The 25,319-nt window shown below is 44.8% G+C and overlaps 1 protein-coding gene, 2 non-coding genes and 1 pseudogene across 4 annotated transcripts in view; 1 reads left to right on the top strand and 3 right to left on the bottom strand.

Moving 5' to 3' along the window:
* The window catches only part of LOC144483578 (uncharacterized), a 210,062-nt gene that overhangs the window by 62,829 nt on the left and 121,914 nt on the right, over positions 1–25,319 (bottom strand). The gene's annotated exons all lie outside the window — the stretch shown is intronic.
* On the bottom strand, positions 12,833–23,534 carry LOC144483562 (uncharacterized; annotated as a pseudogene).
* On the bottom strand, positions 17,607–17,678 carry trnaw-cca (transfer RNA tryptophan (anticodon CCA)). Its single transcript has one exon. It is a non-coding gene; the product is annotated as a tRNA-Trp (tRNA).
* trnas-gcu (transfer RNA serine (anticodon GCU)) lies at positions 18,025–18,106 on the top strand. The gene has a single exon. It is a non-coding gene; the product is annotated as a tRNA-Ser (tRNA).

Here is a 25,319-nt window from a genome sequence, read left to right on the forward strand (position 1 = left end):
AGTGCGTTTTTTACAACATGCCCTTCATTAGACCTTTAATTCCAGCTTTTTATTGAGTTCAAATGTCACTCTCTGCTGTGGTGATATTCAGGTCCCAATGCATTACAATGGATCTCTGGATCACTAGTCCAGCGATAATACCAGTACACCATTACCTCCCCATGTGGGAACTGTGGCTGCCATTAGCCGGTATCAACAATTGTTTTATTGCAGGCTGATTGTCAGAGAGCTGAAACGTGAACTCTGTTTCTTTCTCCACAAATGTTGCCTGATTTATGTATTTGCAGAATTTTCATCTTGTTTCGGATTCCCAGTGTCCACCAGTGAAATATTGCAGCTGTTGCTCAGAAAACCGAGGCTTGAAGGAGCCAAATGAAGAGCTCTTGAATCAGGCAGAATGTTGTTTGTGGAACTCAGTCCCTCAGTTTCTGTGAAGGTATGTTCTTGTTAAAAGAGTGACTTTGGTGTGCAAAAGCAGGAGAAAGTGGCGGGTTTAACAGTAACCTTAACATCTGAGAGCAATAGGGTCCAAACACTTCTGATCAAAGGTCATTAACTGTGTCTTGTACAGTTATAGAGACATTGCACTCTGACATACAATAAGTGTTGGGCAGATTCACATGGGCACATTCATATGCAGTATCAGACTGAGTTAATTCCACACTGAAATACTGTAACAGAGACTGACAGAAAAAGATTAATATCAGAACGTAAGAAAAAGGAGCAGGAGAAGGCCATTCAGCCCATCAGGCCTGCTCTGCCATTCTGTAAGATCATGGCTGACCTGATTGTGGCCTCAACTGCAGTGTCTGTCCCCATAACTCTTGATTCTCTTGTAGATCAAAACTGTGTAACTCAGGATTGAATCTATTCAATGCCAAAAAGTAAAGATCCATTAAAAGAAGTAATTCCTCCTCATCGCCATCTTAATTTGGATATGTTTTATCTTTAAACTGTGCCTTCAATTTTAGTTTCCCCAACACATTGCAATATCCCCCTCAGCATCTATCCTGTCAAGCCACTCAGAATCTTGTATGTTTTAGTACAATCGTCTCTCATTCTTCTCCAATGAGAATTGGTCAAACTTGTTTAAATTTTCCTCTTAAGATAACTCCTTCATCTCAGGAATCAGCCCAGTGAATCCTCACTGAACTGCCTCCGATGCAAGTATATCCCTCCGATAGTAAGAAGATGAAAACTTTACACAGTACTCTAGATGTTGTCTCACCAATGCCCTGTCGTTGTAACAAGACTTTCCTACTTTTATACTCCAGCCCCTTTGGAATAAAGATCAACATTCCATTTGCCTTCCTAATACTTGCTGAACCTGTTCATTAACTTATTATGATTCGTGTACAAGGACAGCCAAATCCATCTGCACTGCAACATTCTGCCGTCTCTCTCTATTTGAATATTTTATACTTTTCTATTCTTCCCACTTCACTGGAAAACCTCACATTTTCCCACGATGTGGAGATGTCGGCGTTGGACTGGAGTGGGCACAGTAAGAAGTCTCACAACACCAGGTTAAAGTCCAAATGGTTCATTTGGTAGCACAAGCTTTCGGCGCACTGCTCATTCATCAGATGAGATTCACCTGAAGAAGGAGCAGCTCTCCGAAAGCTCATGATACCAAATAAACCTGTTGGACTTTAACCTGGTGTTGTGAGACTCCTTATTGTGCTCACATTCTTTCAGATTGTATAAAACATCTGCCAAATTTGTGTCCACTCACTTAACCTATAGAGATCCCTTTGCAGACTCTGTGTCCTCCTCACAACCTGCTTTCCCACCTATCTATTGTCTGAAAATTTGGTGACGGTCTGTCCCTTCACCTGAGTCATTAATATAGATTGTAAATAGCTGAGAACCCAGCACTGATCCCTGTGTCTCTCCACTCGCTTCAGTTTGTGAAGCTGACAGTGACCCACTTCCATACAGTAACAGGGACTGGCAGATAAATTGTTATGAATTGATTTAGAGTCAATTCCACTCCTAGGTACAGTAACAGAGATTGACAGTGTTAATGCCTCACTGCAGTGAAGGATAAAGAATAGTTACTTCCAGCCTCACATGCAAATCAGAGATGAATAGAGAGTTAATGCCCCATTCACATACAGTAATAGAGAGTAACAGATACAGAATTAATTCTATATTCACACATGCTAACGAAGATGGACAGAAAGGTTAAAACTAAATTCAGCACAGTCCCAGATGACCATAGGCTGCTCTCTCCTTTCATGACTAACCTCAGCTGGTACGGGAATTGAACCCACGCTGTTGGGGTTGGTCCGCATCACAGCCCTGCTGTCCGGCCAACTGAGCAAATCAATCCTCAGGATAAGACAGAGAGGTAATTGCACACTGAAACACAGGAACAGAGACTGACTGATCGAGTTAATTCCACACTGACTTGCACTAATAGAGGCTGACACATCAGAGAATTGATTCCATTCTCAAATAAACTGACAGGAAGAAATTCACTGTAATTCCACCCTGAAATACAGTAACACAGACTGACAGAGAGTGAATTGTGCTCTCATGTACACATTGACAGATAGCGGGAATGAGTTAATTCCACATTCACATACAGTAACAGATGGACAGATAGAGAGTGAATTCCACACTCTCACTCTATAGACTCCAGGATGGCAGTTTGCCTCCCTGGTGCCAGGGTCCTGGATGTCTCTGAGTGGGTACAAAGCATCCCAAAACAGGAGGGAAATCAGACAGATGTCACGAATGACATAGGTAGAAAGAGTAACAGCAATTTAGGGAGTTAGGTAGAAGATTAAAAACAGGACCTCTCGGAGAGTAATCTCAGGATTACTCCCTGTGCCACGTGCTAGTGGGGCTAAGAACAGGGAGATAGTGCAGCTGAACACGTGGCGAAAGAGCTGGTGCAGGAAGGAGGGCTTCAGATTTTTGGATCATTGGGATGTCTTCCAGGGAAGGTGGGGCCTGGCCAAGAAGGACGGGTCACACCTGAGCTGAAGGGGCACCAACATCCTGGCTGGGAGGTTTGCTGCTATGGTTCAGGTCGGTTTCAACTAATGTGGCAGGGAGTGGAAATCAGAACAGTACGGATGAACATGGGACTATGGCCAGGCGAGCTAAAAGGAACAGCAGGCTGGGGGACGTCGAACTCAGTGGACCTGGAGGTCAGGAGTTGAACTGCTTCAATGTAAGGAGTATAACGGGTGAGACAGATGAACTTAAAGCCCTGATTCATGAGCAGAACTTGGATGTAGTTGCAGCAACGGAGACTTGGTTAAAAAAGGGACAGGACTGATTGCTAAATATTCCAGAATATAAAGTGTTTTAGGTGAGTCAGAGGGGAAGGTTAAAGAGGTGTGGGAGTTGCAATACTGGTGAGGGAACATGTTACACCTGTACAGAGGGAGGACAACTTGGAAGAATCATGTAATGAGACACTGTGGGTAGAGCTCAGAAACAGGAAGGGGGAAGTCGCTATGATAGGGGTGTACTACAGGCCTCACAACAGCCCATGGAAGTTGAACGGATATATAAACAGATTCTGGACAGATGTAGAAATAAAAGGTTTGTTGTAGTGGGAGACTTTAATTTTCCTCATATTGACTGGAAATCCCTTAGTGCTTGGGGTCCGGATGGTGAGGAATTTAAGAGTGTTGAAGGGTTTTTGGAACAATATGTGACTAGTCCGACTAGAAAAGGGGCTATACTGGACCTAGTACTGGGGAATTTGCCCAGCCAGGTCATCAAAGTTGCAGTGAGGAAACATGCAATGGACAGTGATCACAATTCCGGAAGCTATCAGATACTCATGGAAAAGGGCGAGTGTTGTCCTCGGGTGAAAGGTGCTAAATTGGGGGAAGGCTCACTGCAACCAGATTAGGCCGGATTTGGAGGCTGTTGTTTGGGAGAGGCTCTTTGAGGGTAAATCCACATCTGGCATGTGGAGTCTTTTAAGGAGCAGTTGATCAGAGTGCAGGACTGGAATGTGCCTGTGAAAAGGAAGGACAGGAAAGGCAGGATTCGGGAACCGTGGATGACCAGGGAAATTGTGAATCTAATCAAAAAGGAAAAGGATACATACATGAGGCCTCGGCAACGAAAAACAGATGAAGCACTTGAAGAATATAGGGAAAGTAGAAAAGAACTCAAACAGGGAGCTAGGAGGGCAAAAAGGGGTCACGAAATATCCTTGGCAGACAGAATTAAGGAGAATCCCAAGGCATTTTGTACAGATATTAGGAACAAGAGGGTAGCTAGAGAAAGAGTTGGTCCGCTTAAGGATGAAGGAGGGAAATAATGCGTAGAACCAGAGGAAATGGGTGAGATCCTTCATGAGTACTTTGCATCGGTATTCACAAAGGAGAGGGACATGTTGATTGGTGGTGTCTCAGAGGGATATGTAAGCCTTTTGGGACAAATTATGAGGCAGGAAGTGTTAGGTGTATTAAAAAGCATTAAGGTGGACAAACGCCTAGGACCAGATGGCATCTATTCCAGATTTCTGAAGGAGACAAAATTTGAAATTGTTGGGCCTCTAACAGAAATCTTTGTTTCCTCGTTGGCCACAGGTGAGGTCCTACAGGATTGGAGGATAGCTAATGTTTTCCCATTATTTAAGAAGGGTAGCAAGGATAACCCGGTTAATTATAGGCTGGTGAGCTTGACGTCAATGACAGTGAAACTGTTGGGGAAGATTTTTAATGAGAGGATTTGGAACTGAATGGTCTTATTAGCGACAGACGGCATGGTTTTGCAGGAGGGAGGTCATGTCTCATTCATTTAATTCAGTTTTTTGAGGAGGTGACAAAAATGATTGACGACAGAAGTGCTGTGGATGTTGTCTACCTTGACTTTAGTTAAGCATTTGAAAAGGTCCCTCATAGCAGGCTGGTACAAAAGATTAAATCACATGGAATCGGTTTGAACTAGCCAGATGGATTCAGAACTGGCTTGACCACAGAAGACAGAGGGTAGTGATGCAAGGGTGTTTTTCTGAATGGAGGTCTGTAACTAGTGGTGTTCCGCAGGTTTTCTGCTGTTTGGAATATATATAAATGACTTGGAAGAAAACGTAGCTGAACTGATTAACAAGTTTGCGGATGATACAAAGATTGGAGTTGGGGATAGTGATGAAGATGTTCAGAGAATACAGCAGGATATAGCTAGACTGGAAAATTGGGCAGAGAAATGGCAGGTGGAATTTAATCCGGACAAATGAGAGGTAATTCATTTTGGTAGGTCCAGTTCAGATGGGAGCTATCAAATAAATGGCAGAGCCGTAAGGAGTATCGACACCCAGAGAGATCTGGGCGTGCAGATCCACAGATCCTTAAACGTGGCAGCACAGGTGGAAAAGATGGTGAAGAAAGCATATGACTTGCTTGTCTTCATTGGACGGGGCAGCGGGTATAAAAGTTGGCAAATTATGTCACAGTTACATAAAATGTTGGTTTGACTACATTTGGAATACTGTGTTCAATTCTGGTCACCACACTACCAGAGGAATGTGGAGGCTTTGGAAAGAGTGCAGAAAATTTGCCAGGATGTTGCCCGGGATGGAAGGTATTAGCTATAAAAGGAGAGATTAAATAAAATGGGATTGTTCTCCCTGGAAAGACGGAGGCTGAGGGGAGACCTGATAGAAGTTTATAAAATTATGAGGGATATAGATAGGGTGAACAGTTGGAAGCTTCTTGACAATGATAATTACAAGGGGGCACAAGTACAAGCTAAGGGGGGAAAGGTTAAGTGGAGATGTGCGGGGAAGTTTTTTTACACAGAGGGTGGTGGAGGCCTGGAATGCACTGCCAAGTGAGTTGGTTGAGGCGGATATGTTCGCGACATTTAAGACTTATCTGTATAGACATATGAACAGGTGGAGAATAGAAGGGTACAGGTGGATGGTCTCGATAGTACAACGTGTTCGGCGTAGGCTTGTGGGCTGAAGGGCCTGTTCCTGTGCTGTTCTGTTCTTTATTTTCTTGTTCTCTTTTTATAACGGTTCTCACTTGAAGAATTCTTCTGACATGCATCATGCGGCCTCTTCATTGTTTCGTTATATTTTCTAACTTCCTCATCATCCAGCCCTGGCTTTGGTTCCCCTCCCTGTCACCTTGATTGGAATGTACCAAGTCTGTACCTGAAACATCTCCTGAAAAATCACCCATTGTCCTGTCATAGTTTTTCCTGTCAGATTTTGGCTCCATTTTACTCTGGCTCAATCCCAGCTCCTCCCGTTGAAGTTCGTCTTCTTCCCATTCAGAAGTGCTACTTTAGATTGTTCCTTGCTAATATCAAGCTTGTGATACAATGATCACTGTTACTCAAGTGACAACCTCCAGACACTTGGATCATGTGGTCAAACTTCCTGTCCGTCTGTGTGAGAATAGAATTAATTCTGTATCTGCAATGCATAATCTGCCTACAGATTTGCTGCTCTCTTTCTCACCACACCTCCCTTTTTCCCTTCTCCATCTTCTCTGTTCACATTGTATTGAATAGTAATCGCCCGGTTCGCCCCATTTCTAAGCCACATTGTCATCATTGCCAGTATATTGTATTCCCATGTGGCTATTTGTGCTTCTAACTCACCAACCTTATTCACCACACTGTGTGATTACACACATGCATTCTAAACCTGTCCTTCTATTCCTCTTAGATTCCTTCTTCATCTACTCTGATCTTATATGGCACTACTTCTTTCTCCAGATATTCCTCCTTTCTACTTCTATACACTGATGTCCATCCCCCTGCCAGGTGAGTTCAGACCCTCCCCATCCACATGAGTGACCCTCTCCATGAGGACACACAGGCATTGAGTACAGAACCATGCAAGTTATGCTGAGCCTTTAGAAAGCTTTGAATGGACTGCAGTTGGAGTATTGAGTCCAGTTCTGCTCAGCACACTTGAGGAAACATGTGAGGATATTTCAGCGGGTACAGAGGAGATTTACCAGAATGGTTTCAGCAATGAGGGTTTTAGCCACAATGTTAGGTTGGAGAAGCTGGGGTTGATATTTTTGGAGCAAAGCAGATTGAGGGGGAGATTTGATAGAGGTGGACAGGATTATTCCAGGTGTGGATCAAGTCGACAAAGAAATGCTGATCCCATTCGCTGAGAATACAAGGACCAGGGGGGCACAAGTTGAAGGTTTTGGGATGAGACAGAGAGGGGATGTGTGTGGAAGAACTTCTCATGCAGCGAGTAACAACCTGGAAGTCGCTGCCTCTGAGGGTGGAAGCAGAGATGGTGAATAGTTTGAAAGATGAATTGCGATGGACATTTGAGGGAAATAAACTGATAGGGCTCTGGGGATAGAACAGGGGAGTGAGACTGACTGGATTGTTGCATGGAGAATCAGCATGGACTGGATGTGGTTCCAGAGATATATTTTTAATCCACAATCAGTCAGAGCAGGAGAGACAGACATTGTTTCCATGTCACCCCAACTCAGTACCCCTGACAGAGAGATACATAAATCCCAGTCCAAATTCTCACCCACTATCAGATTGTCAATGTGTCAGTCCTAAAATATTGCAGCATTGGCTGGAATTAAGTTAAATACCAGATACAACTGAATGATAGGATAACCTGAGACACCAACTGTGATCATTAAAATAAGAATACATATAAATTTGATGAGGACAGATTGAGATACAGATCACATACCCAACCTGATGCCTCATTCAGTGTACGGCAGATATTATATTCTAACAGTGAAAGCTAAGCTCAACATTCAAGTATAAAGTTCTTACAACCAGAGTGAATGATGAAAGCATCAATTGGATTAATAAAATTTGAATAACACTTTCTTTCACTTTGCAACGATTGTGAGATGAAAAGATCCATGGTCCTTCCCAATTGTGTTCAAATAGAAAGTGATTTAATCCTCGGCCAAATTCTCAATAATTCCATTAAAACCCACAGCATTAATGGTCTGTTTCTGTGCTGAAATTTCAACGTGGAATGAACTCAGATTGTTAAACAGTCACAGAGCCTGAGGTTATGTAATGAATCCCACACTATCAGAGCAGCAGAGGCGACAGATTCAGAATCATTCTCGAGCACATGTTCATTACCAGACACTGACAGAGACAGACTGTTACTGAACTCACTGACAGAACCTGATCCTGAATGACACTAATCAATCTGACACACATATATGGTTCCACTGACGTGGTCAGAAATCATCACAAACCCACATAGACTGCCGAATGTGCACAAACAGCACATGTTTCTTCAGAAGGAACTCTTCAAAATGCAGCTAATGAAAATACAACAAAACTTACTCCAACTTATAAATCAAAGAAAGGGTTTGATAAAGAAGCATCGTTACTCCAAACTTGGGGTCTCGCCTGGGCCAATCCAAGCTCTCCAAAATTCTGCACAGTTCCTTATTTATAGTGAATCAGCTGGTCAGCTGACTATTACATCACTCTAATTGGTTCCATGGTTCACTGGCTCAGCTGACCCTTACATCTTGTTCACAATAGTCCCATTACATCCAATCAAAGTTGTCACATTCTAACACCACACAGCTATTAAAGAGTGGGAGTTACAGACCCACATTTTCAAACGGGTTTTCCACATTCCCACGGAGGATCACTGAATTATACTAAAATAATCCCACACTCACATCCAGCACCAGATCCTGACAGACACAGCATGAATTCCACATTCACATACAGCACCAGAATCTGATATGCGTAATCAACATAGTCAAACTCACAGAGAGACACACTTGTTACACGACTGAAAGAGGATTTTTGGCCTGTCAAGTTCTGGCTCTCCAAGTGAGTAACACACCTCGGGCCATTCATCCGCCTTCTCCCCACATCTCTGCACATTCTTCATTTTCAGGCAATAATCCAATTCTTTCTTGAAGGCCTGGATTGAAGCTGCCTCTCATGCACTGTCAGGCCCCACATCCCAGACCATAACCACTCGCTGTATGAAAACGTTTCTCCTCATGTATCCATTCCTCCCTTTCCCAATTCCCTTAAATCTGTTCCCTCTGCTTCTCAACCCATCCAACAATGGGGACAGTTTTTCTCTGTCAACTCTGTCCAGACTCCTCATGATTCTGAATACTGTTATCAAATCTCCTCTCAACCTTCTCTGCTCCAAGGAACGTGGTCCCAACTTCACCAGTTTATCTCAATAACTGAAGTTCCTCATATATAACAATGTGTCTCACTTACACAGGCCAGAGGCAGCATATATTTATATGCAGGGCCCTGACAATTGATCCGAATCTCTCAGACAGTACCACCAACTGACAGAATTAATCCCACTCTCACAAACAGCACTGAAGATAAACAGGTGCAGAATTGGTGTCAAAGATTCCCAGATTTTGAGACCAATTCCCACATTCTGATTCAATGCGAGTAGCTGACAGATACAGACTGAATTCCACTATCACATTGAGCAGCGGAGCACACTCAATGCCACAGACTGAAAGATATCCAATCAATATCACACTGATTCACACTGCCAGAGACTGACAAATACAGGATGAATCTCACAGATGGTTACAAAGACTGATAGGTACAGAATAAACCCAGCCCCCTCAAAGTGGCCGAGATGGACAGCTACAACATTAATCCCAAACTGGCATATCATCCCAGGGAGTGAATGAATCCTGCACTCACTCTCAGCCCCCACTAACTGGCAAATACACAATGAGTCTCCAACACTACCACAGACAGAATGACTCCATCAGTCACATAGTCCCTGAGACTAAAAGATAATGATCCTCACCTTCACACCCGAACACACACTGTATCAGTGAGTGAATAAATCCCACACTCTCACACTGTATCAGAGAGTGAGTAAATCCCACACTCACACACTGTATCAGAGAGTGAGTAAATCCCACACTCTCACACTGTATCAGAGAGTGAGTAAATCCCACACTCACATACTGTATCAGAGAGTGAGTAAATCCCCCACTCTCACACTGTATCAGAGAGTGAGTAAATCCCACACTCACACACTGTATCATAGAGTGAGTAAATGCCACACACACACACTGTATCATAGAGTGAGTAAATGCCACACACTCACACTGTATCAGAGAGTGAGTAAATGCCACACTCACACACTGTATCAGAGAGTGAGTAAATGCCACACACACACACACACACACACACACTATCGGAGAGTGAGTAAATCCCACACTCAGATATTGTATCAAAGCTCCAGGGACCCAGGTTCAATTCCACCTTGGGTGATTGTCTGTGTAAAGTTTGCACATCCTCCCCTTGTTTGCATTTCCTCCCATGCTCCAAATGTTAAGTGGATTGACCATGCTGGATTGCCCCTTAGTGTCCCAAATGTATTGGTTAGGGGGATTAGCAGGATAAATATGTGGGGTTACCAGGATAGGTTCTGGGTGAGATGCTGTGTCAGAGAGTCGGTGCAGACTCGATGGGCCAAATGGCCTTCATCTGCACTGTAAGGATTCTATGACAGTTAAGGCTGAAATGGACAAACTTTGGTTTCTCAAAAAATCAAGAAGTAAAATGGGGTTGAAGCTGAAGATCTGAAACACTATCAGCTGCTACTACGCCCACATCTGGAGCCTGAATCCACAGTTTGGAATCCACATTTTCAAAGAGAAATACAGCTCATAGATTGCAAAGACAAGTTACCAGGAAAATGGAAGGAATGTGGGGAATATTTTATGAGGGATTAAGAGATTTTGGATTGCAATCTTTAGAGAAGGCTGATTTATGGTTCAGTTCAAGTTTATAAATTGATACATTTTAATTTGACATGGAAGTACTCTATGAAAGGTCTGGTACGGGGAAGTTCCGAACAACAAAGGGACCTTGGCGTGTTTGTTCATAGATCTCTGAAGGCGGAAAGGCAGGTGAATAGTGTGGTGAAAAAGGCGTATGGCACATTCACCTTTATCAATCGGGGTACCTCTTTTTGTGTACCAACCAATTATACAAAATCAAATTTACTTAGGAAAGACTTATCAGGTATCTCTTTTAAGGTACCAACTTAATAAACTAACTCAGGGACAAATTAAGAGGGGCAACTCCCCAAAAGGAAGGGGGAACAGCCCGAACCAAAAACAAAGTCGAAAGGAAACTTAAAACATCAAACCAAAAGGTGATTATTGGGGTCGATAATACACCCCAGCCCCTGCGGCGCCCAGCGGTCGCAGAAGGCATCAACCGCGCCCGTGGACACCGCATGCTCCCTCTCCAGAGACATCAATCGGGGTATAGATTACAAAAGCAGAGAGGTCATGATGTATAGAGCTTTGGTGAGGCCACAGCTGGAATTGTGCGTGCAGTTCTGGTTGTCACATTATAGAAAGGATGTCACTGCATTGGAGGGGGTGCAGAGGAGATTTACCAGGACGCTGCCTGGGATGGAACATTTAAGTTATGAAGAGAGGTTGGATACGCTTGGGTTGTTTTTGTTGAAGCAGAGAAGACTGAGGGGGCAACCTGATTGAGGTGTTTAAGATTGAGGGGAATGCACAGGGTGGATAGGGAGCAGCTGTTCCTCTTAGTTGAAGGGTCAGTTACGAGGGGACACAAGTTAAAAGTGAGGGGTGTGAGGTTTAGGGGGGAGTTGAGGAAAAATGTTTTTACCCAGAGGGTGGTGACAGTCAGGAATGCACTGCCTGGGAAAGTGGTGGAGGCGGGGTGCCTCACATCCTTTAAAAAGTACCTGGATGAGTACTTTGCATGCCATAACATTCAAGGCTATGGGCCAAGTGCTGGCAAGTGGGATTAGGTGCTCAGGTCAGAGCATTTCATGCATCGGTGCAGACTTGATGAGCCGAAGGGCCTCTTCTGCACTGTAATATTCTGTGATACATGGCCTTACTACCCAAGCTTGAAAAGTTCTTTACTCACAGTTACTGTATTTTGTGTGTCATAATAAACTACAGAAATTTGGTTCATGTCTCAATAGTCAATTTGTTTATCCCACATAGAATTGTTGATATTTCAAAAGCGTTGCCTGATTCTGTGGTGAATGCTGAAAATGCAGTGACTTTTGGAAAACCTGTCAGAAACATAGTGTGATTTCTATCTATGTATTGTCTGATGTTGTTGCTATTCTTGTTTTTAATACTGTGACTGTACGGCAATCAAGATAAATAAATAAATGAGTCATGATCGAACTGAATGGTGGAACAGAGTCAATGCACCTTGTGGGGGGCCAAGGATAGATCCTTGGGGGATTCGGGAGGTAACAGCACAGGAGTGGGAAGAGAAACCATTGCGGGTGATGTTGTGCTTAAGACCAGAAAGAGAAGAATGGAACTGGGGAGTGCCAACTTACCCAGCTGAACAATCTCTCCACCTGTCCCCCACTATTGACATAGTTGACTGCACCATCCTGCTCCAATACCTTCCCATTGTCAGGTCAGTGTTCACAGCAGATGAAGATGTTAAACAACCTGAGGAAACTAATGATGAATGAAGGGCTGGGCCTCAGGAAACGAGTGTAGAGAAGGCTGGAGTTCTCAATCATCTTCGTCTCGGGCGGCAGCTCCTCCATCTCAATGTGTGTGGTGAGATCAGGCCATTCTGCTCAGTCAGGAACACCCAGACTGACTGCAAGAGAGAGAGAGGCTGCAATTAGAACCAAACAATGAGGGAGACCCACTGAGAGTAACCAAGCCCTGGTCCCAGACACAGGGCACTGGAAGATCCCAGTATCTCTCCCTGGCCGATGCAGAGTGAGGTTCTGTAACCCGGTGTGGCACTGCGCCCCACACAAGAACACAGGAAGATCCCAGTCTCTGTGCTGATTGGTGTGACGGGGTTTGCAGCGCCGAGACTGGGGAGCTGCAGCGTGACATGTTTACACAGGAAGCCGCCATTCGAAACCCTGAGCTGCGGATTGACAGCCGGGCGGGGCGGGATTCGCGCTGCCGAAACCCTTCCCCCATCCGAAGCCCCACCGCCGGCTCAGGATCCGGGCCCGGGGACTGAAGCCACTGGCCGGACATTTACCGCCGCCCGGTGTCTGATGGGACCAGTGTGTACCCCCGCCCTCTGTCCAATCACAGTCACCGACCTGTGACCGACAGCTGAGAAAACCAATCGGAAATTGAGTCATTTCTGTTATCCAATAGACGCTCTGCGCCGATTGAGTGATGGCTGCATCATCCAATCAGTGAGCTCAGTCTGTCTGAAATGTGCGCGAACAATGGAAATGACGTTTTAATCTTGACCAATAGAGCGACATGCTTCACACAACACCCGCCCACATCACGATGGACATCGGCCTGAACCAATCGAAGAACGCCGCTGTAACACATACACCAATCGGAATGCGGCGCTGTTGTTCGGCTCCAGCAACGTCACTCCCAGCCCAGCGTCATTGCGTCATACCATTCGATCCGCGGCTAAAACCAATGAGAAATCAGACAGCTGGAGGCGGGTAAAGAATCCTTAAAGCGGAACCGCTATTAGAATTACCGTTGTACAACTCTAATTTACTTACGATAGTTAAAGCAACAACAGGATTGGTGAAAGTCAGAGCGTGAGAGAAGTAGAAATCGGGGGAAAGGAAGGAGGAAATAAATGTAGGAAACGCGATAGAAATGAAAGGAGAGGAAAGGAAGATGGAGGCAGTGAGGTTTAGAGAGGGAATTCTGGAGCTGAGTCCCTGAGAATTGAAGGCGTAGCCATCACTGGTGGAGTGAATCGATGATGTGGAGATGCTGTTTCTGGGGGTGTCTCCGAGTCGGGAATGGTGGAAATGATCTTTAGTTTTCTGCATGTTGCAAACGAAAGTCTCATCTGCTTCTCAGAAGGAATGCTCAGTGAGCTGGGGCTAAGTTTCTGAGTTCGCACCCACACAAGCTTTACCTGCAGCCTGGAGCTCAATGACTGAAGCGGGATTTTGTCTTTCTCATCAGGACGGTGCAGGCTGAACAGGTGCAGTGTTGCAGTGAGGAAAATGAAAAAGAGAATTGGTGCAATGACACAACCTTGTTTGGCTGCAGTTTTTACTGAACGGGGTTTGTGTTGGTTCACTGGGTTAGGATCACTGACTGCATGTATTTGTGGAGTGTTTTAGGTTCATTTATTAACATCGCAAGTAGGCTTACATTAAAACTGCAATGAAGTTGCTGTGAAAATTCCCTAGTCGCCACACTCCAGCACCTGTTCGGATACACTGAGGGAGAATTTAACATGGTCAATGCACCTAACCAGTGCATTTTTCAGACTGTGGGAGGAAAATGGAGCACCTGGAGAACACTCACGCAGACACAGGGAAACATGCAGACACTGCACAGATAGTGATCCAAGCCGGGAAGCAAACCCGGGTCACTGGCGCTGTGAGGCAGCAGTGCTAACCACTGTGCCACCATGGGGAGAGGGTGGTGACACATGTCCATGAGAAGCCAAGTCTGACGATAATAGCGAGAGTCATACAGTACAGAAGAGGCGCTTTGACCCATCACATCTGCACCAACAAACCTACATTAAATCTACAAGTATTCCTACCTTCCAGCACTTGGCTCGTAGCATTGAAAGTTATGACATTTCAAGTGTTCATCCACATACTTTGTAAAATTAGTGAGTTTTCCCACCTCTACTACCTCTCCAGGCATTGCAATCCAGACTCTGACCATGCTTTGGATGAAAAAATGTTTCTCTCAAATCCCCTCTAAACTTTCTGCCCCTCACCTTAAAATTCTGCTTCCTTGGTATCAACCCTGCAACTAGGAGGAACAGCTGCTTCCTATCCACCCTTTCCATAACCCTCATAATGTTATATACCTCAATCAGGTCTCCCCTCAGCCTTCTCTGCTGTAAAGAAAATGACGCGAGCCAATATAGTCTCTCTTCATAGTTCAAATTCTCCATCCCAGTCAACATCCTGGTGAATGGCCTCTGCACCCTCTCCAGTACAATCATATCCTTTCTCCAGTGATTTGACCAGAACTGCACTCAGTGCTCCAACTATGGCCTCACCAAAGTTTTGTACAGCTCCAACATTGTCTTGCTGCTCTTATAATCATACATTAGTACAGCATCACTCATGTTTCATGCATCTTTGCAACTCACAGAGTGAAAGGCTCTTTTATCATCAAAAAATACAATGTACGGCAGCTGGAGCTTTCCCTTGTATTTTCAGGGATCTAGGAATCAGTGGATCATCTAGAGATAGAACAAAAAGAATATTTTCACAGTATTTATTCACATGGTACTAACATCAGGTTGCAGTAGTTATGAGCCGACTGCGTGGCCTTATGGATAAAGTGTCTGACTTTGGTGCTTGTAGTAATGATATCAGAAAATTGCAGGTTTGAGTTCTGTCACGGTCGTTTCTGGTGGAGCTTCCTGGGAACCGATCTCCCACGTCATATTAAATCCACATTTTCTTCCAAACATTGCAGGGTGCTTTCTCAGAATGTACGTCCTTGTTATTTTATTACTTCAATTCTAAAATAATCTTAGCTCTGAACAATTCCACAATATCTGTTTGATCTGCATAAATTATTGATCCCAACTGGAGCAAAATGCTTTGTATTGATTGGGTGATTGAAATTCTGTGGAGGTAATTCTAATTTCCTCAGGACGAGGTTTAATAATGAGCTGAATGAAGTGTTTTTGTTTACAGGGATGAAAGGTTATGTCACTGGGCTGGTAAACCAGAGGCCCGCACTGATCTTTGGAGGCATGGAGTAAGTCCCACCATGGCAGCTGGTGAAAATTAAATTAACTGATTTCATACACAGAATTATTGATCAAATAAAGAAACAGGAGTAGGCCATTCGGCCGAAATAAGTCTGGACTTGAAACCAAGCCTCAGAAATGGCGGCCTTGAAATTCCTGTTGATTGTTTTCCCACAGAAAACATCTTCACTGAACAACAGAGAACATTTCACACAACAAGAAACACCTTTGCAGAACAGAAAATAAAAATTCTGCTCAAGATGGCACATATTTACATAACCGGGAATCTGGTCGGACCCCATTTGGAATATTGTGAGCAGTTTTGGGCCCCATACCTAAGGAAGGATGTGCTGGCCTTGGAAAGGGTCCAGAGGAGGTTCACACGAATGATCCCTGGAATGAAGAGCTTGTCGTATAAGGAACAGTTGAGGACCCTGGATCTGTATTCGTTTGAGTTTAGAAGAATGAGGGGGGATCTTATTGAAACTTACAGGATACTGCGAGGCCCGGATCATGGAGAGGATGTTTCCTCTCATAGGAAAAATTAGAAACAGAGGGCACAACCTCAGGCAAAAGGGACGATTCTTTAAAACAGAGATGAGGATGAATTTATTCAGCCAGAGAGTGGTGAATCTGTGGAACTCTTTGCTGCAGAAGGCTGTGGAGGTCAGGTCATTGCGTGTCTTTAAGACAGAAATAGATAGATTCTTGATTAATAAGGGGATCATGGGTTATGGGGAAAGGGCAGGATAATGAGGATGAGGGAAATATATGATTGAATGGTGGAGCAGACTTAAAGGTCCAAGTGGCATAATTCTGCTCCCATGTCTTATGAATATATTTACACAACAGGGATGAATTTGACACAACCACAGCAAAGATCTGTCAACGGCAGAGACACAGTTTCACAACAGAGAGAACAGTTACACAGCAGAGAGTGCAGTTACACTTACATGAAATTAATTTTGAAACAAGGTCTATCTTTATGTAACAGAAGATCCCTTTTCAAACATAATCAATTGTTCCATCTCAGTATCTTGTTGGGTTGTTGGGTACCTTCTCTGTCTATCGCTCTGTGTGTGTCCTGATCATCTCTTACTGCTTCTCTGTGTGTCTTTCTCTGTCTGTTTGATTCGGGCTGATGTTAAGTGTTATTGTCCAGCCAGGGTGCGCTTCCCAACACGTGGGTCTTGTTTGAAATACAAATACAATGAATAGTTTCCTCTCACCCGCGCAACAGGAATAGACAGGAAGCGGCAACGTTTCGGGGCAGAGTGGCTGGACCCATAACCCAGAGGTCGATGGATCGAAACCATCATCTGCTGTCATGTTCTCACGAACATCGAATCGTAACATTCGGCTGCTGCCCAAAGGTAAATCTGGGTTTTCCCGACAGTAAATTTGTTTCATCATCTTGATTTTCATTAACTGGGAACACAGCGCATATGTCCCAGGTTCACAGGAAGTAGTCTCACAACACCAGGTGAAAGTCCAACAGGTTTATTTGGTAGCATGGGCTTTCGGAGAGTTGCCCTTTCATTAAATGGTTGGACAGCTTATTCAGCCAAAAGCACGGGATTAATTCCTGTATCGGTTGAGATTGTTCATGAAGGCACGGCTTCGAAGCCTTGCTCCTCTCTTGACGTGTGAATCATCCTGTTAAATCGCCACAGTCAGCTGTCTCCTTTGATGACCCATAGGAACATCTGAGTCTGTGGACCTTGCTTTAATTTTACAAGCAATGAACACCTCACAACTCTGAAACATTGTTTCAGATATAAAACTGTGCAAAAACAAAACTGAGCATGCGAACCGGAAGCATCCCTAAAATATCATTTCTACCATCGTTTTGAAATTTGTCATTTCGGGAACAATCGCAAACAATCAACTTTACCAAGATAACAATTTTAACCAGACACAAAATCCGACGTAGAAAAGCTTCATGAGCCTGACGTGATTTGAACACGCAACCTTCTGATCTGGAGTCAGACGCGCTACCGTTGCGCCACAAGCTCAGACTGCTTGCTGCATTTTACATCCGGGTTATGTTCGGTGATTTCAAAATCAAACTGGGACCAGGGAATGGAACTGTCTCCCTCTTTACTTTCTGTGGTTACACATCGAATGGAAGAGTAGCAGCGAACCGGATTAACAAGAAAGCAGCAACACAGCATTATCCTGCGGGAGAAATATGTTCTTTGTTACGGGTGTTAAAACACCCTGGTTTGGTGAGAAGTCAAAAGAGAAAACGCTAGAAAATCTCAGCAGGTCTGGCAGCATCCGCAAGGAGAGAAAAGAGCTGACATTTCAAGCCCAGACATTTCGAGCCCTTTGTCAAAGCTTGGTGAGAAGTCATTGCGTGACGAGGTGGCCGAGTGGTTAAGGCGATGGACTGCTAATCCATTGTGCTCTGCACGCGTGGGTTCGAATCCCATTCTCGTCGGTGATGGTTCGTTCAGTGTTTTGAGGTTCACGGAACCAAGATGAAGTTTGAACACACAAGCTTGGAGAGAAGAGTCCAGAACAATTCCATATTCCCATAATTCTCATCCTCTGAGAAACTCGATCTGACAATCAATTCAAATCAGGGCACCCGCTTTGGACACGAGTTTGCCACCATGTCAACATGTGGTTTCAGAAGCTCCAAAGCAGACGCCAGTGGCAGATTTTGTCTTTCCAGAATCGGCAGGTCAGCCATGAAAATTAATGCTATATTCGCTGATTTGGCCATGCTAAATAGCCCCTTAGTGTCAGGGGGATGAGCATGGTAAACATATGGGGTCACGGGGATTCATTCTGGGTGGGATTGTTGTCGGTGTCGGCTTGATGGGCCGAATGTCCTCCAAGTTCGAGGCGGCAGTTTCGCTTCTCTGAGAAGATTGACACACCAGTTCCTAATTTCTTCAAATTTTACCCAGAAAGCTGACTCCGATGAGATTCGGACCCACAACCTTTGAACATTTCACAAGACAATGACTAGCAGTCTAACATGCTGGTACCCACTGCCGCAAACAGGTCCACAGCAGACGCCATTTCCCTGGCCCTGCACTCAACCCTGGAACACCTAGATAACAAGGATACCTCTGTCAGACTCCTATTTATTGACTACAGCTCAGCCTTCAACACCATTATTCCCACGAAACTCATCTCCAAACTCTGTGGCCTGGGCCTCAGCACCTCCCTCTGCGACTGCATCCTGAACTTCCGAACTCACAGACTTCCCTCGAATGGACTTACTTTGCATGAAGTTGATCTTTCTCTCCACCCTCGCTATGACTGTAACACTACATTCTGCACTCTCTTGTTTCCTTCTCTATGAATGGTATGCCTTGTCTATATAGTGCACAAGAAACAATACTTTAACAATACTTTTTCACTGTATGTTAACACATGTGACAATAATAAATCAAATGAAATCAAATCAAAAATGCCATTCTTTGTGCCACAGAGACATTGCTGCAGCAACTATTCCCCGTTCCCATCTGGCAATTTCTGATGTCGTCGAACAGACAGTTGAAAAGTTCAGCAATTGGGCAGCGATTACATTTCAAAAATACTTTATCATCATTAAAATATTTTGGGACGTCCTATGGTTGTGAAAAGAGCTACAGAAATTCCAGTCGAACTCCGAAAGGACACAGACAGGTTGGTGGAATGGGAGGACATGTGGTAGATGATGAATGAAGTGATTCATTTTGGTGGGAATAACACAAAGCGACAATATAAAATAAAGGATTTCATTCCAAAAGGGGGTGCAAGAACAGCAGGACATATTTGGACATGTGTATATGTCATTGAAGGTGGCAGGACAGTTTTTAAGTGCCGTTAATAAAACATACTGTATCCTCCAGTTTATAACTGAAAACAAGAAGTTTATACAAATTTACGGCAAAGAAAATGCAGATATACTGTTAGATATTTTCAGCCTTGCCCCTCGCCTGAGGTGTAGTAATCCTGAGGCTAAATCAACACCATTAAGCTCTCCCTGTTGAGATGGGGAACAGCGGATGGTCATTTGGGATTATGGTGACTTTACCTTTATATCTGTGCCATATTCAGAATATGTTTTGCATTATCCGCTGATTTTCGAGGATTGGGATCTTTCTGATTCTGTTGGTAGAACTGTGCGTGTGGAAGCAATTTGTTCTGGCGGTCAGCTCCCGGAACAGTAAAGTAGTTTGGAATCCATTCTATATTTGCAAACTCTGGGATTGTAAACGAGTTGATGGATCTCCTCATTCTGAATCTTCAATGCATTTTTTCAGCGTCGCTGACTGGGCTTGCATTTTTTTAAAAATTAATTCATGGGACATGGGTGCCACTGGCTGACCAGTATTTATTGCCCAACTCTAGTTGCCTGCGGGCAATTGAGAGTCAACCACATTGCTGTGGCTCTGGAATCACATGTCGGCCAGACTGTGTAAAGACGGCAGATTTTGGTCCCTGGAGGACCAGATAGATTAATACAACAATCGACAAAGGTTTCATAGTCATCAGGAGATCCTTAATTCCACATATTTTTTATTGAATTCAAATTCCACTGCCTTGTCAGGATTTGAACCCGGGTCCCCAGAATACGAGCTAAGTTTCAGATTTCAGCGATGATTCCACAAGGCCAAGGTCTCCAAATTTGCTTTGAACTGAGTGGCTTGGTAGGCCACCTCCGAGGGCCTACAACATTGTTGTGGGTCGGGAGTTGTATGTAAGCCAGTCCAGGTAAGAATTCCTTCCCTGAAGAGCATTAGTGCTTCAGTTGTCTTTTTTTACGAAAGTTGATTCAAGGCCATTAATTCCAGATATTTTTATTGATTTTGAATTTCGCCATCTGTCGTGGTGGGAGATGTGTGAGTGTTGGTCTGTGAGAGGTTGTGTGGGTGTGTGTGTGTGAGAGAGAGAGAGTGATGGAGATTCACTCATTTTCAGTGAATGTGAATTAACCCCTTATATTCATACACGGACACTGTGATCCCCTTGCCCTTGCGAATTCCTAAGAAGTAATTATACCACTGATATCCGTTGTCGTAGCGTCTGCATGGTTTCCCCAATGTGCCATGCCTCGGGACATCCTTTCATGCAGCGTATCAGGTACCTGCAGACGCTACGACAACGGATGAATGAACACCGCTCGACAATCACCAGGCAAGACTGTTCTCTTCCTGTGGGGGAGCACTTCAGCAGTCACGGGCATTCAGCCTTGGATCTTCAGGTAAGCGTTCTCCAAGGCGGCCTTCACGACACACGACAGCGCAGAGTCGCTGAGCAGAAACTGATAGCCAAGTTCCGCACACGAGGACGGCCTAAACCGGGATGTTGGATTTATGTCACATTATCAGTAACCCCCACAGCTTTCCCCCTGATCTTGCAGAATCTTACCAGCTGTTCTGTCTGGAGACAATACACATCTCTTTAACCTGTGTTTAATGTTCCCTCCACCCACATTATCTGTACCTTTAAGACCTGGCTGGCTGTAGAGATTTGCATTCTAATTAGTATTCTGTAACTTGATTTCTGTGTCTCTGTGCACTGTTGGAGAACAGATTTTCACTCCATCTGACGAAGGAGCAGCAAGCTCCGAAAGCTGATGGTATTTGCTACCAAATAAACCTGTTGGACTTTAACCTGGTGTTGTGAGACTTCTTACTGTCCTTTCCCTCTGCCTGACATGATGATTCTTCACTCAGATCTCTGCACAATATGAGAGGAAATCTTTCAGGCTCCTTTTATACAGCCCGCCCCGACCTGACTGAGAAAGGCGGAGTGAGAGAGCTGAGAGGGGAGGAGACAGAGTGAAGATTAAACACAGAGCGGGAGGGAGGAGAGAGCCGGACTGACACACATACACACAGAACGGCCCCTGATCTTTCAGCTCCACCTCCAGTTTCTGCAACCGCCAATTTCAACCCGTTTATGAACAATGGAAGCGAAACACAGCTCCCCAAACAAACCCGTCACAAACATGTGTTTCCACAAACCCGCAGCTTTGAAATATGGAATCAAAACAGAAAATGCTGCAAATAATCAGCAGCTCCGGCAGCTTTTGTGAAGAGAGAGAGAGAGACAGAGTTAACGTTTCGGGTCGTGACTTTGTTCTTTTGTGTTTTTAAACCTGGTCCCGTAATAATTCCCAGTCAGTAATATTCCGACCTAAACACAGTCGATTCTATAGCAAGAATCTTCCTCCGGAACATCCTCACACACATCTGCTTCTCGCTGTTTGCAAACACTTTATTGAAGCTGTTTGGGGCAATCTCCTGTGTTAAAATTAAGGGAGTCAGAATGGCCGAGCGGTCGAAGGCCGCAGTCTCCTTTCGAGGCGTGGGTTCAAATCCCAGTCCTGACATTGATGTTTGGCTAAGAATTGCCGTCTCAGAGCGCCAGGCACCTGGGTTCGATTCCGGGCTGAGGTCACTGTCTGTGTGGAGTTTGAACATTCTCCCTCGGCTTTCTCCGGTTTCCTCCCGCACACCAAAGTGCGTGTTAGGTTGATTGGCCATGCTAAATTGACCCGGAGTGTCAGGGGGTCAGTCCGGTCAATCAATAGGGTAATGGGGATCCGGACTGGGTGGGATTGAGGTCGGTTCAGACTCGATGGGACGATTGGCCTCCTTCAGCACTGCAAGGATTCGGTTAAAAATTAGGCTGCAATGCGGTATTTAGCCGCCAGTGTTACTGTCTCACATTGAATCTACCAGACATCTTTATTATGAGAGAAAGTGGCGATTGAACAAATGTCAAATTCAAATGAAATTCAGCATCTGCTGTGTTTTGCTTCAGTCTGAATTTGAAATGATCTCTATTGAGAATGAGCCGGGCCGCGGGACAGGAATCATTTCCTTGCGGGATCAGCTCTTTCCTGAGAGATGTGGGTGGCTCTCAGCAGAGCCTTTGGGTTCAGAGGTTTACAATTTGCTCGGGTTGTTTCACTTCTTTCCTGACGCTTTCTTCGCTTTTGCTGCTTTCACTTTGGGTTTGGTCTTCGATTTAGTCGCTTTTTTGACAGACTTTCCGCCCGTCACCTTCTTCACCGGAGACTTTTTCTTCAGGGCTGCTTTCTTCACCGCCTTTTTTGGAGTTGCCGCCTTCTTGCTGCTTGTTTTCTTCACTGTTGATTTCTTCACTGGAGTTTTCTTTGCTGCGGGTTTCTTTGCTGCGAGTTTCTTTGCTGCTGCTTTCTTTGCTGCGAGTTTCTTTGCTGCGGGTTTCTTTGCTGCGAGTTTCTTTGCTGCGGGTTTCTTTGCTGCGAGTTTCTTTGCTGCGGGTTTCTTTGTTGCGGGTTTCTTTGCTGCGGGTTTCTTTGCTGCGGGTTTCTTTGCTGCGGGTTTCTTTGCTGCGAGTTTCTTTGCTGCGAGTTTCTTGGCTGCGGGTTTCTTTGCTGCGGGTTTCATGGCTGCGGGTTTCTTTGCTGCGGGTTTCATGGCTGCGGGTTTCTTTGCTGCGGGTTTCTTGGCTGCTGCTTTCTTTGTTGTCACCTTCTTGGCCGCTGTTTTCTTTACTAAAGATTTCTTGGCTGTTGGTTTCTTCACCTTCTTTCCCATTTTCCCCGGGCTTTCCTTCTTAGTGAGTTTGAAGGAGCCGGAGGCGCCCTGTCCCTTTGTCTGCACCAGAGACCCTGTCTCCACCTTCCTCTAGATAGTTAACCTGATCTGGGAGCCGCGCTTCCCCACATCCACTCCGCTGCCAGCCAAAGCTTTCTTTATCGCGGCCAGGGACATCCCCTTGCGATCGCTGCATCCCGCCACAACATTGAGGATCTGCTCGCCTAACTTGGGACCGGCTGTCGCAGGTCGGGGAGCCGCCTTCTTCTTCCTGGGAGACTTCACTTGAGCGGGAGCGGCTGGAGGAGCCGTTTCGGCGGCTGCAGTTTCAGTCATATCCGAGAGTGTGTGGAAAATCTGTGTGAGTCAGAACTGGATCCGAAATGAAGCCAGTGGTGGCGGCACAGAGCAACTTAAAGGCAGAGAGCGGACGGAGCAGAGACAAGCTGCTGTCAGCTCCCGGCTCCTCCAACCTCTCTGTGTTTCTCGCTCCTCACAAACTGTCCCATTGCAATGAAATTCCGCCTCTCCAGAGATCCAGCTCACATCCTTCATGTCTGTGACACACGAATGTTTGCTGTTGAAAAGGTTTCACTCGAACTGAGGACTCCATTTTCCACTGAAACCCGTTTTACTGCTGCACTGATCGCGATAGCTGACATGTTCTCTACTTTTCCACTGAAATCTTGAATTTAGCGAAACATTTGCCTTGAAATCTCACTTTGGGGCTCAGCAGGGGGATTAAGGGAATCTTTGATTGGAAAATTGTTTTATTTTACACAAGAGAGACTCGGTGATCTCATGATCAGAACAGACACACAAACACAGTTGGATTAGTCTGACTCCCCCGTCCCTTTCATACACTCTCTCTTACACAATATTCACACCTACACATTCACAGGACAAAACTTTTACCAACTGTATGGTCCCAGGACGGAATTTCTCCTCCTTTTCGCCTTTGCTCTGTATCCCGGGGGCGTCGTTATAGTTTTTCGCCTCAGTAACTGTTAAACACTCTGAAGCCCGCTCCCCGCAGATTGTCTTTGAATTCATTCATGGAATGTGAGTGTCGCTGTCTGGGTCAGCATTAGTTGCCCATCCCTAATTGCCCTTGGGTAGGTGGTGATGAGCTGCCTTCTGGAACCGCTGCAGTCCATGGGGTGTACGGCCACAGCTGTAAACCAGATTCCGCGGCAACAGCCAGTTATATCTGTTTTTTTCAGTTATTATAGCGGTTGCAGACATCATTGTGTTTCTTTAGGGTGAAGATACAAATTAACTGCTCTCGGAGTCTCTCAATTTTCCTGTTTTATTTGTTTTTCCTGCACTGACAGGTAACAGTAAATCACAACCTCAACAACCAGTGACAGCCAGTTAAATAATCATCCCCCACTCGCTGATAATGGAGTTTCTGACAGTGACAGACATGTTCTGACCATCCTCCGATTGGGCCCGAAGGTGACCAGATTCACTGTCAGAGCTGGACTTTCAGATTGAGGGGGTGGCAGAGCCAGGTGAGTGATGATAGTGACTGTGCGAACATTTGACCAAGGGTCAGTTCCTGGCCATCACAGTGGTAATTCATTTAATTATCTATCGCAGGTCAGAACAGTAGGTGGGCACTCCTAAAATAAAATTGACTAAAAATTCTCATCATCGCTGTGTTTCTAATGGAAAATCCACATTCAATTTGCTTTCAGCTGAAATGTTGTTTAAATGAAATTAAAGGCCTCAAAACTAATCAATGAGTTCTCAGTCAGAAACAATAGTAAAAAGAAAGGTGGCCTAAACTGTCCAGAACTACGAGACAAGCCACGTTCAGTTTACAAACTGTGCTATGGACACATCTGGTATCTGATGAAATCAGCAACTCAGGAAGTTCCGTAATTATAACTAATGAAAATAACAGTTGTTTAAGCAGAGTGACCGATGGTGGTATAGGGGTGAGCATAACTGCCTTCCAAGCAGATGACCCAGGTTTGATTCCTGGCCAATGCATTGGTCATTTATTTTGAACCTTATCCACGGCCTCTTGTGTTTTAAACTGAGTGGACAAAAACAGGGCGAACGAAACATTTGACAGGAATGAAATAAAATGCAGATACCTTTTTCATTTTTTGT

This window comes from Mustelus asterias, unplaced genomic scaffold (genome assembly GCF_964213995.1).
Source record: "Mustelus asterias unplaced genomic scaffold, sMusAst1.hap1.1 HAP1_SCAFFOLD_76, whole genome shotgun sequence".
Lineage (NCBI taxonomy): Eukaryota > Metazoa > Chordata > Chondrichthyes > Carcharhiniformes > Triakidae > Mustelus > Mustelus asterias.